The 12,500-nt window shown below is 37.9% G+C and overlaps 1 long non-coding RNA gene across 1 annotated transcript in view; it reads right to left on the bottom strand.

Annotated features, from left to right (window-relative positions):
• LOC135093330 (uncharacterized) overlaps positions 1-11,246 on the bottom strand; it is a 142,141-nt gene extending 130,895 nt beyond the window's left edge. The window contains exon 1 of the long non-coding RNA XR_010263309.1: positions 10,636-11,246. This is a non-coding gene — a long non-coding RNA (uncharacterized LOC135093330). The remainder of the gene's footprint in view (positions 1-10,635) is intronic.
• Between the last annotated feature and the right edge of the window lie 1,254 nt (positions 11,247-12,500).

Raw genomic sequence — 12,500 nt, 5'->3', positions numbered from 1 at the left:
AAACGAGAAAAAAGCATGGGGCACTACCAACTGCATAATGGAAGAAAATACATAATAATAAATAATAAGAAGAAATAATCAAATTTGATTTGTTATTCAAGGAGAGACTGCTTCAGATAATTACAAAATTACCAACGGCTTTACAGAATAGTATTGTAATATTACTAACACCTTATTTAATCAACAGAAGCCTCAGTGCCATTTGAGCGACAACTGCCAGAGCTTGCGTTTTTTTTTTTTTTTTACCACATAGGCACGTCACTGTTTAAAATAAAGAAAGTTATTTCAAATCTCAAGGTTATTGCCGTGGGTTGTAAAGCGAGTGTGAAGGTAATAAAGGCCTGCAGAGATTAAGTATCTCATTTCTCTGCGTACGTTATAAATAAATAATTTTTTAAACGGATAACTCCAGTAATTCCTGTCTATAAAAAAAATAAATAAATAAATAAAAAAAAATGTGATGATACTCTTTTCTTTCCAACTACAGACCTGTCTTTATTCTCCCAAGTATTAGCAAGGTGTCGAAAAATAATGGCTAACAAACTGATGGACTACTCGTATTTATCCTTACAGCAGCTTATTACAGATGACCAATACGGATTCAGACCGAACAATTCCACTGAATTGGCGGACAGTACACGAACATATACTGAACAATCAGAAAACGTGTAACGCCATAGACAATAAACTGTACCAATTAAGGTTTCTGCGATTTATCTAAAGCATTTGAAGCAATCACACAGTAGAATAAAAAAAATAAATTATATATATATATATATATATATATATATATATATATATATATATATATATATATATATATATATATATATATATATATATATATATATATATATATATATATATATATATATATATATATATATATATATACAATATATATATACCATATATATATATATATATATATATATATATATATATATATATATATATATATATATATATATATATATATATATATATATATATATATATATATATATATATATATATATATATATATATATATATATATATATATATATATATATATATATATATATATATATATATATATATATATATATATATATATATATATATATATATATATATATATATATATATATATATATATATATATATATATATATATATATATATATATATATATATATATATATATATATATATATATATATATATATATATATCTTTTTTTTTTCCAGCAGACAACACTAACCTTTTTCTTCAAAGTAATGATCTTATGAATCTACAAAACAGGAATAGTAAAGAGTTGTTAAATGTTACCGTCTGGCTAAAAAGTTACCAGTTAACTTTAAATATCGGAAAAACTCACTGCATGCTGACACACCCGCAAATGACAACCACCTAATATTAATAATGAAATAGGTAACCCCACAGTTAACCAAGTTGACAACATAATTTTGGGGGATGACAATGCATCACAAATTTTCATGCAAATCATATTATAGAGAATTTTAAATGTCTAAAATAGAGGGTTTTGTTTATACGTTTACAATAAGGAATCTTTGTAGTACTGAGAGCTTCAAATATGTTTACTGGTATGTTTACCAGTCTTTAGCTTATTATCATTTGTTATACTCCTGTGCAATTCGTGGCGGTGCTTATAAAATACATGTAAATAGCTCATTCATTTATCAGACAAAAATAGCTTACATAATATCAAACTGTAGTAAATATGACCATACAAAAGCAATATTTTGTAATCTGAAAGTTTTAAATGTAGGGGACATAATTAGTCATCAAACAACTCTTTCTATGTATAAAGTTTTGAGCTATTTTAGTTCTGAAATATGATACCAGCGTGTGCCACAGAACATTCGAACCAGACAGTCAAAACAACCTTGTACCGCCATTGTGTAGAACATCCCACGCACAACAAAGTGTCCTGTATCGGAAAGACGCGCTCTGCAGCCAACTCCCTCTGGACATTAGGAACAAGACAAATTCATTTAAAGTATCTCATTAATTATATTAATTAGTTGACTTTGGTGTCAACAAATTTATTGTTATCATTATTATTATTATTATTATTATTATTATTATTATTATTATTATTATTATAATTATTATCATTATTATTATTATTATTACTAATGCTATAATCTACATAATAATACGAGTACACTTGTGCCTTAGTTCGTTCGTTCCTCCGTGTGTCACACTTTGGAATCGTACCTTCATATTTTGACTAAGTCCTCTACATCTCCTTACTTCCTTCTTCTCTCCTCCTCGACTGACTAACTCAATAACTGACTAACTGACTGACTCATTGACTGACTGACTGAATAACGTACTCACTCACTCAATCTGACTCACTGACGGACTCACTGACTGACTAACTGACTCACTGACTCAATGAGTCACTGCTTCACACTCACTGACCCACTGACTGATTCACTGAGTGACTAACTGGATGAATCACTTACTGATTCACTGACTGACTCACTGAGTGACTGACGCATTACTCACTCACTCACTAACCAACTGACTCTGACACACTGGTTGACTGACTGACTTACTCATCCACTCAGTCACCGACTCACTGACAGACCGACTCACTGATTCCCTGACTGATACAAAAACTGATTCACTGGCTGACTCACTCACTAACTTACTGACTGAATCACTGACTGTTTATTGTGGTGGTGATGGTGTTCCGTGAGGTGAAATTAGGTAAGGTGAGGCTTGGTGAGATTATGTGACTCAAACATACCTATTCTCTCTTTACCAAACCTAACCTAACCTCACCTCACCTCAACTACCATAACCTAACCTCACCTACCTAACTCACTTCACGTAACCTCACCTCACCTCAACTAATCTAATTTAACCTTACTTCACCTAATCTAACCCAACCTCTCTCTCTTTTTTTTTTTTTTTTATGTAGGAGGGCACCGGCCAAGGGTAACAAAAATCTAATAAAAAAAATAAAAAATATTAAAAATCCACTGAGATGCCGGTCCCCAAATAGGGTCCGAAGCGGTAGTCAAAAATAGAAGGTGGAAATACAGAAACAGGCACAGAGTTCCAGAGTTTACCAGAGAAAATTATGAATAACTGAGAATACTGGTTAAATCTTGCATTAGAGAGGTGGACAGAATAGGGGTGAGAGAAAGAAGAAAGTCTTGTGCAGCGAGGCCGCGGGAGGAGGGGAGGTATGCAGTTAGCAAGACCTGAAGAGCAATTAGCATGAAAATAGCGGTAGAAGATAACTAGAGACGCAACATTGCGGCGATAAGAAAGAGGCTAAAGACAGTCAGTAAGAGGAGAGGATTTGATGAGACGTAAAGCTTTTGATTCCATCCTGTCTAAAAGAACGGTATGAGTGGAACCCCCCAGACATGTGAAGCATACTCCATACATGGACGAATAAGGCCCTTGTATAGAGTTAGCAGCTGGAGGAGTGAGAAAAACTGGCGGAGACGACTCAGAACGCCTAAATCCATATAAGCTGTTTTAGCTCGGGATGACATGTGAAGTTTCCAGTTTAGATTATAAGAAAAGAACAGACAGAGGATATTCAGTGTAGAATAGGGGGACAGTTAAGAGTCATTGAAGAGGGGATAGTTGTCTGAAGGGTTGTATCGAGTTGATAGACGGAGGAACTGAGTTTTTGAGGCACTGAAGAATACCAAGTTTGCTCTGCCCCAATCAGAAATTTTAGAGAGATCAGAAGTCAGGCGTTCTGTGGCTTCCCTGCGTAAACAGTTTACTTCCTGAAGGATTGGACGTCTATGAAAATGACGTGGGAAAGTTCAGGGTGGTATCATCAACGCAGGAGTGCATAGGACAAGAAGTTTGGTAAAAAAGATAATTGAATCATGAATAATAATAATCATTGATCATGAATAATAATTGTTGATTATTATTGAATCATCATTGAATTGAATAATCATTGATCATGAATAATAGGAAGAGAGTGGGTGACAGGACAGAACCCTGAGGAACACCATAATTAATAGATTTAGAAGAAGAACAGTGACCGTTTATAACAGCAGCAATAGAACGGTTAGAAAGGAAACTTTAAATGAAGTTACAGAGAGGAGAATAGAAGCCATGGGAGGGTACTTTGGAAATCAAAGCTTTGCGCCAGACTATCAAAAGATTTTGATATGCCTAAGGCAAGAGCAAAAGTTTCACCAAAATCTCTAAAAGAGGATGACCAAGACTCAGTAAGGAAAGCCAGATCACCAGTAGAGTGGCTTTGACGGAACCCATACTGGCGATCAAATACTAGTAAAAGGTTATGAAGTGATAAATGTTTAAGAATCTTCCTGTTGAAAAAAAAAAAAAAACTTTTGATAGGCAGAAAATTACAGCAATAGGACTGTAGTTTGAGGGATTAGAACGGTCACCCTTCTTAGGAACAGGCTGAATGTTGGCAAACTTCCAGCAAGAAGGAAAGGTAGATGTTGACAGACAGAATTAAAAGAGTTTGACTAGGCAAGGTGCAAGCACGGAGGCACAATTTTGGAGAACAATAGGAGGGGCCCCATCAGGTCCATAAGCCTTCTGAGGGTTTAGGCCAGCGAGGGCATGGAAAACATCATTGCAAAGAATTTTAATAGAAAGCATGAAGTAGTCAGTGGGTGGAGGGAAGGGAAGAACAAGCCCTGAATCATCCAAGGTAGAATTATTAGTAAAGGTCTGAGCAAAGAGTTCAGCTTTAGAGATAGATGTGATTGCAGTGGTGCCATCTGATGGATATAAAGGTGGGAAGGGAAATAAGTAGCGAAGTTACTGGAAATGTTTTTGACTAGATGCCAGAAGTCACGAGAAGAGTTAGAATAGACACTTTCTATTAATGAGGGAGTTTTTGGCTAGTTGGAAAACAGACGAGTCCGGGCAGAAATATAAAGTGCATGAGATTCTGGTGTTGGAAGGCTTAAGTACATTTTGTGGGCCACCTCTCTACTAAGTATAGCACAAGAACAGACTGCGTTAAACCAAGGTTTGGAAGGTTTAGGTCGAGAAAAAGAATGAGGAATGTACGCCTCCATGCCAGACACTATCACTTCTGTTATGCGCTCGGCACACACAGACGGGTCTCTGTCACGAAAGCAATAGTCATTCGAAGGAAAATCAGCAACATACCTCCTCAGATCCCCCCAACTAGCAGAGACAAAACGCCAGACACCTCCGCTTAGGGGGAATCCGGAAAAGGGATTGGAGCGATAGGACAAGATATAGATATGAGATTGTGATCGGAGGAGCCCAACGGAGAAGAGTGGGTAAGAGCATAAGCAGAAAAGGATTACAGGTTAGGAAAAGGTCAAGAATGTTGGGCGTATCTCCAAGACGGTCAGGAATATGAGTTGGGTTTTGCACCAATCGCTCTAGGTCATGGAGGATAGCAAAGTTGAAGGTTAGTTGACCAGGATGGTTAGTGAAGGGAGAGGAAAGCCAAAGCTGGTGGTGAACATTGAAGTCTCCAAGAATGGAGATCTCCGCAAAAGGGAAGAGAGTCAGAATGTGCTCCACTTTGGAAGTTAAGTAGTCAAAGAATTTCTTATAGACAGAGAAGTTAAGTGAGAGGTACACAGCACAGATAGATTTAGTTTGAGAGTGACTCTGTAGTCGTAGCCAGATGGTGGAAAACTCGGAAGATTCAAGAGCGTGGGCATGAGAGCAAGTTAAGTCATTGCGCACACAAACGCAATTTAACTTAACCTAACCTAACCTCACCCCATCTCACCTTCCTCGCCTAACTCACCTCACCTCACGTAAATTCACTTAATATCACCTCAACTAACCTATGCTAACATAATAAATTATGCAGTTTTGACTAGGTCCCCTACATCTCTTTCCTTCCTTCTACACTCCCTGCTCCTCTTCTTCTTCTTCTTCTTCTTCTTCTTCTTCTTCTTCTTCTTCTTCTTCTTCTTCTTCTTCTTCTTCTTCCTCTTCTTCTTCTTCTTCCTCTTCTTCTTCCTACTCCTCCTCCTCTTCCTCTTAAGTAAACATATCAAACTTTGTGATAGTTAAATTATTATATAGTGATAGATCCATGGGTCCCGCTAGTTATGATTATGATTATTATTATTATTATTATTATTATTATTATTATTATTATTATTATTATCATTATTATTATTATCATCACTATTGTTGTTATTGTTATTATTATCATTATGATTATTATCATCATTATTATTAACATTACCATTGTTGTTGGTATTATTTAAATTTATTATTAATATCATTATTATTATTATCATCATCATTCAATATCATTCTTTTATTATTATTATTATTATTATTATTATTATTATTATTATTATTATTATAACTATTATTATTATCACCATTATTATCATTATTATTGCTATTATTACTGTTATTACTGACCTTGTTATCATTGTCATCACCAAACATATTTTTGTTACCGTCTTTGTTTTTATGTTATAACTATTTTTATAGTTTGCATTACGATGTAATACATTTCTAATCAGTTAATGCACAAAGTCCATATAAAACCAGCTCACTGGACCATGGTTTTTACACTGTTGTGAAATACTATATGTGTGGAAAGGCCAGTAAATCTAATGAAAGAATCAATCAATCAATGCCCTGGAAATGTGGTGTCGACACCACACCACCTCTGCTTAGGTCACGCAAGCAAGGCAGCCTGTTTCAAGGCAAGGTTAGATTGGGTTAGGTGAGGTGAGGCGAGATTAGGTAAGTTGAAGTTAGGTGAGGTTAGATGAGGTTAGGTTAGGCGAGGTGAGGTGAAAAGGCAGTAGATACCTGCCAAAACGATAATTACTCCCTGTGAGATCTCAAGCACGGGACCGGTTTCGTACTGAATCAGAGGGTGCTGCAAACTTTCCGGTGACCTAGTTGTGATCTCAGTGAACGTTTCCCTTTGTGTCTCACAACACAAAGGGGCAGTCACAGCCTGCCCTTTAAAGACAACTCCCTTCCTTCACACAACTCTTCATGCACCTGATACACGCAAACCTTTCTCTCAAAATTCTAAATTTATTATGGCGACTCCTACACCAATCCCTGTCTTGGAAGGGAACAACAAATGTCCCAAGATCGGACTACTCTTCTAGTATCGACCCGTCTTGAGGGCCCCTTAACTATTTTTTTTTTTCATTAACTGCAACATTCGCGGCATTAAATCTAATTTTCAATCAGTAGAACACAACCTCTCCTCTACTAATCTTCATCTTCTTTTCCTCAGAAGCGCAGGTGTCTGAGACGATTGACAGTAACCCTTCTCTGATCCATATTACTTTATCCTCATTTTCAACCCAAAGCTGGTTGCTGCATCTATGTGCTCGACAATCTAACTTGCTCTCGTGCCCACGCTCTTGAATCTTCCGAATTTTCTATCATCTGGCTACGACTACAGAGTCACTCTCAAACTAAATTTATCTATGATATATACCTCTTGACTATAAGAAATTCTTTGTCTCTTTAATTTCCAAAGTGAAGCACATAATGACTCTTCCTTTTCGCGGAGATCTCCATTCTTGGAGACTTAAATGTACACCACCGGCTTTGATTTTCCTCTCCCTTTACTAACCAACCTGGTAAACTATCCTCCACGATCTAGAGCAGTTAGTGCAATACTCTACTCATATTCGTAACCGTCTTAGAAATACGCCCCACATTTTTTACCTTTTCCTAACCTTCAATCCTTCTGTTGTCACTCTCCTTTCATTACACCCCCATATCTGTATCTTGTCCCATCTCTCCAACTCCTCCTCAGGATCCTTCAAAGTGGAGGTGCGTCTGGCGTTCTGCCTCTGCTAATTCGGGGGACCTGAGGAGGTATCATTCTGATTTTCCTTGGAATGACTACTGCACCAGAACTGTGCAGTTCTGGTCCTTACATTACAGGAAAGATATAGGTCTATTAGAATCAGTACAGAGGAGAATGACTAAAAGGATACAGGGGATGAGGAGTATTCCTTACGAGGCGAGGTTGAAGCTGTCAAATTTACATTCTTTAGAGAGACGTAGGTTAAGAGCGGACCTGATAGAAGTCTTTAAGTGGTATAAGGGTTATAACAAGGGGGATGTAGGCAAAATTCTTAGGATCAGCAACCAGGATAGAACAAGAAATAACGGGTTCAAGCTTGAAAAATTTAGGTTTAGGAAGGAAATAGGAAAAAATTGGTTCTCAAATGGAGTGGTAGATGAGTGGAACGGACTCAGTAATCATGTTGTTAGTGCTAGGACACTAGAGGGCTTTAAGAGAAGATTAGACAAGTTTATGGATGGGGATAATAGATGGAAATAGGTAGGTATATTTCATACAGGGACTACCACGTGTAAGCCTGGTCGCTTCTCGCAGCTTCCCTTATTTCTCATGTTCTTATGTTCCGTGTCAGAGACCCGTCTCTGTGTGTTGAACGCATAAAAGAGGTGATAGTGTCTGGCAAGGAGGCGTACATTCCTCAATCTTTCTTTCGCCCTAAATCTTCCAAACCTAAAACACAGCCTGTTCTGGTGCTATATATAACAGAGAGGTGGCCCACAGAAGGCACCTCAGCTTTCCATCACCTGAAACTCATGCACTTTATATTTCTGCCCGGAATCATGACAAGTCTGTCCACCAACTAACCGAGAATCTCCATCAATACAAAATGTCAAAATATTTCTTCCTTATATCTGATCGCCAGTATGGGTTCAGTTGTGGCGGCTCTACTGGTGATCTTGTTGAGTCTTGGTCATCCTCTTTAAGTATTTTGGTGAAACTTTCGCTGTTGCCTTATACATCTCATAAACACTGGCACAAAACTTTTATTTCCAAACTAGGCTCCAATGGTTTCTATCCTTGTCTCAAGTTTCCTTTCTGACCATTCTATTGCTACTGTGGTAGATAGGGACTGCTCTTCTCCTAAGTCTATTAACAGTGGTGTTCCTCAGGGTTCTGTCCTGTCACCCACTCTCTTCCTATTGTTCATCAATGATCTTCTAGGCCAAACTTCTTGTCATATCCACTCTTATGCTGATGATACCACTCTGCACTTTCCCACGTCTTCTCACAGACGTCCAACCCATCAGGAATTAAACAGCTCATGCAAAGAAGCCACAGAACGGCTGACAGCCTATCTCTCTCTAAAATTCCTGATTAGGGCACACAAACTCAGTATTGTTTAGTGCCTCAAAAACTCAATTCCTCCATCTACCTATCAATTCGACACAACTTCCAGATAACTATCCCCTCTTCTCCAATGACACTCAATTGTCTCCCTCTTCTACACTGAACATCCTCGGTCTGTCCTTTACTAATAATCTCAACTGGAAACTTCACATCAGCTCTCATCTCTAGCTAGAACAACTTCTGTGGTGCTGGGTGTTCTGAGTCGTCTCCACCGGTTTTTCACACCACCCATCCCCACAAGCTGCTAATTCTGTAGAAGGCCCTTATCTGCCCATGTTTAGTATGCTTCACATGTATGGATGGCTTCACTCATACTGTTCTTTTAGACAGTGGAATCAAAATCATTTCGTCTTTTCAACTCCTCTCCTCTAACAGACTGCCTTTAGCCTCTTTCTCATCGCCATTTTGACTTTTCTTTCAGGGCTGATACACTAAGGGGCTTTTTTTTTCAGAATGTTTTTCTTGCCTTTGGCCAGTGGTCCCTCATACATAAAAGAAAAAAATTGCTGAATTTCCGTAAATACCCATAATGGTCTATTCAATGGCCTGGAAAATAAAAGCTTACAGCGTGTCGTAACTGATGACTAATGACTATGAAGACAGAAAATTTCCGGTATATGACAGTGTTCACACCATTTACTGGCTGTTATTTAAATTTATACTACAATATTACTTCAGTCTAAACTCTAGATACCACCACCCTTTCACAGATATTTGTTGGTGTCAGTTGACAATGAAAGGAATCTCTTCCTCGACTAAGTACATTTCTTTTTTTACAACAAATGCAGCAGCCGCTGCTGTCTGCACTGAGAAAACCATACCATGTTTGAATTTCTGAATCAGTTAACGGTGTCGTGTTCGTAGTTGTCCCCTTGTACGTAGATGTCTTCTCTTTGTTTATAAACAAAAGCCTGACTGGTGTGAACACTTTATAGGGTCTATTTCATCCTTATATTTGGCTAACATTTTAACAAAGTCTTCAGCTATGTTGTTGTGGACAGTATGTTGTGTTCCTTGCCGTCCTCTTGTAGGCGCCTGTCATTCCACGAACTGCGCAAGATCAGAACCCAATGTTTACAAACAAAACTGTTGATAAAACATGTATCTCCGCTGCTGTCCACAAAATGGCTGAAGACTTGACTAAAAGATTAACCAAATATAGAGATGAAATAGAACCTATAAAGTGTTCAAAGCAGGCTGGCTTTTGTTTGTAAACAAAACAGTGGACAGCTACGTATTAGGGAGCCAACAACGGCTCGCCTGCCAAGGCCAGTTGTAGTCTGCTTGCTATGGTTTGGCCCAACGTCTCTTGGCTGCTTTGATGTGTTACTCCTGACCTGTCCTCCTCATAAACTCCCACATCCTGTTTGTAGCATTTTCTACTGTTTCATCTGTCAGTGTGAGATTGGGAGGACTTTTGTAATAATATCAGAGAAGAACACGTAAAAAAATATGGTACTTACCAAGTAACGTAACTGTGATGCTCCACTCGCAACATGCCTAGAAAAGATAACACAACATTTATTTTGGTGCTGCTGTGTTATTTTTGTCCTGCCAGACCTCAGCATAACAGGGTGCCAATCCTGTTCTGTTCCTCCTGTCCCCAGCTTCACCACATCACCACATCAATGCAGGATGGTGAGGCTATGCTGTTCTTGCCTTGCCAAGCCTCAATACATTACACAACACACTAAGGTATTATTTTGGTACTGTACATCCACACACTTTTAACGTGTATCACTGTCTATCCCTCGGTTTTTAAGTATTTCCTCTCTCTTACATCTCAGTCGTAAACTGATAATAACGCTGATATCGATGATTTTCAAATGGCCACACGACACACGAGGGTAACACTGCCACGTCATTATCACTCACATAACACATTTTGAAATTTCAGCTTGCCTCCCTCTCGTCTCTTGCAGTTGACGGAGAATATCTACTAACAATGATACTTGCATTACTTAATTATTAAATTTACTTAATTTGTTAAATTTATTTGTTTATTTGTTTACTTTTTTTTTCGAATACGAACAAACTACATACACATTAACGCCTCTCGTGCAGCCAGCCACTGGCAGCCAGTCTCGTGAAATGGTGCGGGGTGGGACGTGGGACTGGACAAGAGTGCCAAGGGTATCAACCAAATATTATTAATTGTTTCCATCATCGCCTACCATAAAAATCAATGTGATTCACTACCTTTCTAGTAATCGATACTTCTGAATAATTATTAAAATATATGAAATGCGTGAAAAATCTGTGCCTTTTTTCTGGAATAATTGCGTCGAATCCGAGCTAGTATCGTACGTCAGGTTGAGCCAGACGTACGATAAACTCCAATGTTGTCGTGAAAGACAGACACTTTATATTACAACTTTAACATGAAGCACAGTTTACGTACATCATACATGTACTAAAATAGTTGCTAGAGTATATTTACGTTGACAGGAGAGGAACTTTTCAAATTATAGATCTCATTCTTCTAGAACATCCATTAAAAGAAAACGAAATCGTCAGCTGACCGTATGAAAGGAGGCTTCTTATGGTGCAGGCAAGTATTCTGTATACTAGGAGGACGGTATATTCCAAAAGGCGAGCTGGTCGCCATTCGAACAAGCGGCCAGAGGAATATAACAATCAGCCGCCACACTGAAGAACGTGGGGAGAGAGAGATGCGATTTGTAGACTAACGCAGCTTTATATTCGGGAAGCATTTGACCATATTCAGCAATGTACTGTTCAAATGATTGCAGGTGGAATGAGGATTTGTCCTTTTTTTTTCTCGATTTCCTACGGATCCTGAGAGGAGAGGTAACTGTTCTGTAGACGCGGAAGTTCTTCCTTACTTTGTGTGATGAACTCATATGTACCTGAGGTCTATGTCAGTGATATTGTACTGGGCTTTCCATGTGATAGGTTATGTATTAGCCTAATGGTTATATGGCATTTAGATTGAGTTACTCATGGCCATTCCTTTAATCCAGCTCATAAATTTTCATGTACAGAAGTGTGGTGTGAATGTGGCTACAACATGGAATTACCTACCACAATGTGTTTGCTCACCCATCACGTCAACATTCACACCCACTCTGCACTAATATCTTAGCAGTATTTCAGTATTAAGATTAGCATCATATAGGTAGTACATTTAGGCCATGGTACGATTTCCAGGCATGACCATCCAAATCGCTTACGGTAGCCAAACACGTGAGCCTGTGAATGCTGACTCCCTTATCCCTTATGTCCCAAGCTCCAATGCCATTACTTATGAGTTATGGCCCAACCTTATGATTAAGCTTGCATGGTAGTTATTAAGCAAGCAAGCAGT

Source organism: Scylla paramamosain, chromosome 3 (genome assembly GCF_035594125.1).
Source record: "Scylla paramamosain isolate STU-SP2022 chromosome 3, ASM3559412v1, whole genome shotgun sequence".
Classification (NCBI taxonomy): Eukaryota; Metazoa; Arthropoda; class Malacostraca; order Decapoda; family Portunidae; genus Scylla; species Scylla paramamosain.
This window is presented reverse-complemented; position numbering and strand designations above follow the sequence as displayed.